This window comes from Nicotiana sylvestris, chromosome 10, assembly GCF_000393655.2.
Source record: "Nicotiana sylvestris chromosome 10, ASM39365v2, whole genome shotgun sequence".
Lineage (NCBI taxonomy): Eukaryota > Viridiplantae > Streptophyta > Magnoliopsida > Solanales > Solanaceae > Nicotiana > Nicotiana sylvestris.
Window position 1 is genome coordinate 160,541,261 of NC_091066.1, and position 3,474 is coordinate 160,544,734.

The window sequence follows — 3,474 nt, forward strand, 5'->3', positions numbered from 1 at the left end:
ATAAAGACCAATTTAGAGCAAAAAAAATTGGAGCATATGTTGAGAATGTCCATGAATACCAATGAAAAAGCATTGAAAGAGTTCTTCCTTCTTAAAATGACACATGTCATCTGTCTCTACTAAGAAAGTGGTGTTGATTTCATGTAATCACGTCTAGCTTGTAACATAAAGTTCAAGACCTGTTCTAAATAAAGATATCTTCAAGGGTGGTGCATATAATTAAGGTGACAGATATATCTTTGAAAATAACCTGGATTTATGCCTTTTTTTTAAAATCAAGTTCATGGCTAACACACCCATGTTGGGTGTTTTAAACTGCATGTATATACATTTAAGCGCAACAGTATTTTGTTGGACATCTTTATTAATGTAATTGGAGAAGAGAAAGAAGACCGTTCACTGCTTGAATGCTCCGATGTCGAATCTCTTTTGAAAGCATAGTCATTTTATTGTGTCACTTAGTATTGTTTAAGAATTTCAATTGTGTTTCAGTTGATGCAATGCAAAGCAACGCAAATCTCACTTGCTCCGGGCCAACATTCATCTAGTCTATAATATAGAAAAGCGAATGGTCAACCATCTGAGGGCAGTTTTGACTTTTCATAACTTATAATAGACGTGTCCTTTTATTGGCTGGCAGCCCGGCACCTCATCGAACTCTCAAATTCTTTATCGTTCTTCTTCATCTAGAATTCTCTAGCGTCTCTGTTGGGTCTCACAATGTTCAGGTTAGTATTTACTCTCTTTTTAATTTGTTTTTCTTTTTTTGTTGTTTGTTGCACTGGAATTTTGCTTCTATTTTTTCCCCCTTTATTTGTGATGCGTATTTCATATTTCTTTTAGTTTTCTTTTTTCCTGCATTACCTGCTTTACGATTTCACTATTGGTTGTGTTGTAGCTTTCTTGCCGTTTGTTTGCTTTTCTTAACTTTTTAGTATAGTTGGTCTCTTCTGTATTTTCCTTGTATCTCTTTTACGATCATTGGAGTTATATTGTTTTGTGTTTACTTTGATTTTTTGGCTGAATTTTTTGCTTGATTTGGTGGAGAAGGGTAAAATTTCTTGTTTTAAACTCTATGCAGAACTATTCCATTTAGTCTGCTTTATGTTTTGTGGATCAGCACTAATTGAAGATCTTCTCTGTTAAATAAATTTTGCATGTGAGATGGATCTTTCATTCTAAAAAAGCCTAAAAGAAAGAATATATGGGTCAAAGAGAAATAGATGTGCAGGCACACAAAAATTCATCAATACTTTATTAATATCTGATACATTCAAAGGGACCTTAATTTTTAATAGTTTGTTTAGTGATTGAACATTGGACATTTGCGATTTGTGATCGATATGCCGTGAATAACAATCGTAGAAGCTAACTTGTGAAAAATATATAACGAAAATAAATGCAGTTAGAAGCTAAACAAAAGGGACAAGGAATATCCCAATGTATGACTATGACAACTGTTGATACTGATAGCACTGAAATAGCTATTAGCTTCATGGTCTTCATCTTAAATTCATACTTTGATTATTATAGTTTCGTTATTCTATATTTGCATTTGTATTTTTGTTTGTTTTTTGCTTCATATTTTACCTTTTTAATTAAAATGGAGATAATAGCACTATTGTAGGCTCACCTAGAGGCAAGATATAGATATGCATCTTGAATTGAGCTGTTCATTTGGTTATCGTTTTCATCCTTTACTTGCTTATGTTGCTGCCACTATGAATAGCAAGAATGCATTATTAACATATTATATCAGTTATCTTAATTTTCATGCCTGCTGTATGGTTAACTTCATGCTGCATTTTAATGTAAGCATTTCATTTTTCTACTTTGTTTGCCTCGTTACAGTAAAAAAGGCAAGTATTGCACTTTCTTATTAATCATGTTTTAATGTTGTTCTACTCTGTTTGCCTCATAAAGGTAAAAAGGATTGAAGTGAAATAATTCCAGGTACGATAAGTAGTTGACTCCCTCAAAGAACTCTCATGTGCTATAAAATTGCAGACTATGATTTCATCTTCCCAACTGTGCACTTTAATTTGATTAAACTAAAAATTACCTTAATTACTAAGATAAGTTTTAATACTGGAGCATTGGACATGGTATATTTCCCTCGGTATTAATTACAGGAAATATGAAACAAGGCTCTCTAAATTAAAGAAACCATATCTTATTTTTGGAACTGCAATCTGTTAATAATTTTCTTTCAGTACTTTAGATGTCAAGAACGTTATCTAGCCTCTTTCTCCTAAAGTTATGAAATTTCCTAATGTTAATTTTCCAAATTAGGTGCCTAGTTATGAAATTTCCTAATGTTAATTTTCCAAATTAGGTGCCTAGAATCTGTCTTGGTTTCAATTGAAGAGGACATGACTTATTCTACTTGAAAGGATATCAATTCTCTCCCTTCTTTTTTTTTTTAGATATTTCCAACTGCTCATATTATGATTTAGCCTTAGTTGAGAAGGAAATAATTGGAAGAAATGGTACAATCTTTTTGATGCAGAATCGAATTTTACATGCACACATCTTGATCTAGGCCTCACTGTGGTTATTTTTTGTATTGCTTACAGTTTCTAAGATAACAATAGTGTTGGGGATGCATTAACCTATCATGTTTATCAGATTTCCCATAAGACACTTAAAAAAGAAGTAGGATATACTCTTTGTGCAGAGAATGCAACTGACACAAACTTATTTTTGTCATTTATATGGACATGTCAACTCTTGCTTCTCTTGCCCAAAGTTGATGCACGATGGGTTTCCGCTAATATAATAGCTCTTGTCATTTAGTGAATGACCAGACCTCAACAATATGTAGCAAAGAAACAAAATTGCTTCTCATTTCTCATATTTGATGATTAGTTGTCTAGATTGCTGCTTTTATGTGCTACATATAGGACCACTACATTTGTTTTTAATAATTGCAAGGACTGGATCAACTCATGCACTTTCCAGGAATAAAACCAATGGAACAGTTTTAACCAACAGCAAGTTCAGGACCACAAGTTGCAATTTCAGAAGTACCAAACAGCAACACAGATACACCAGAAACCCAGGAATAAAACCAGAAACACCACCAGCAATCACATGCAGAAACAGAATGTATTCAGGAATGCGATAGAACAGTAGATTTTCTGGTTTTCAAACACTCAAAGAAAAGAAGCTTGAAGCTTTAATGACATAGTAGCAAACTGGCACTGATTTTTAATAGTGGAAGAAAGACTTCACTTTTCTGTTTTGTTTTATCTCTCAACCCTCTCTTTTAACTTTCTCCAATTACTGAACTTTTAGGTGTTTAAAATTCAGCCTATTCAACTCTAAAATTACTGAATTTTGATGATAAAATCCAGCAAATTTTTAACTTGAACTATGAATGTTTCTTGTTTCTTCAAAGTTCAGCTTTTATTCACTCTTAAACTCATCAAAATTCCCCTCTAATATTATTCAGAAGATGGCTTTTCAGTCTTC

The 3,474-nt window shown here is 32.7% G+C and overlaps 1 long non-coding RNA gene across 1 annotated transcript; it reads left to right on the forward strand.

Annotated features, from left to right (window-relative positions):
* The first annotated feature begins 643 nt into the window (after window positions 1-643).
* Window positions 644-3,241, forward strand: LOC104214532 (uncharacterized). The gene is made up of 2 exons (XR_707931.2): window positions 644-728; window positions 2,962-3,241. It is a non-coding gene; the product is annotated as an uncharacterized lncRNA (long non-coding RNA).
* Window positions 3,242-3,474: the final 233 nt, after the last annotated feature.